This window comes from Triticum dicoccoides, chromosome 3A (genome assembly GCF_002162155.2).
Source record: "Triticum dicoccoides isolate Atlit2015 ecotype Zavitan chromosome 3A, WEW_v2.0, whole genome shotgun sequence".
Taxonomy (NCBI): Eukaryota; Viridiplantae; Streptophyta; class Magnoliopsida; order Poales; family Poaceae; genus Triticum; species Triticum dicoccoides.
Window position 1 is genome coordinate 727,745,329 of NC_041384.1, and position 350 is coordinate 727,745,678.

The following is a 350-nucleotide window of genomic DNA, read 5'->3' on the forward strand; positions in this document are numbered from 1 at the left end:
ACAGGGTGTAATAAGTTGATTCTGGATCTCTAGTTTATGTTATTTCTATCTACAAAAATGCTTAACAACATGCCATGTTAGGTGCATATATTACTCAAGCTTTATGGAGTGTATAATTTTATTATATCTTTCAAATATGAGCTATATTTCTAGCTCCGATGGAGTTTCCTGAGATATTTTTCTCTAATCTTGCTTTGTTTCACCATCTTCCTTTTTTCCAGAAAATGTGGATGATTCATGAGGTTCTCTAATCTTCTACATCATTGGCTTCCGCAACCTCAACCTCAACTCATTACATCCCTGCCTCTCCCTCGGTTTAGGTGACTCCTTGCTCTCTCTCTCTCTCTCTC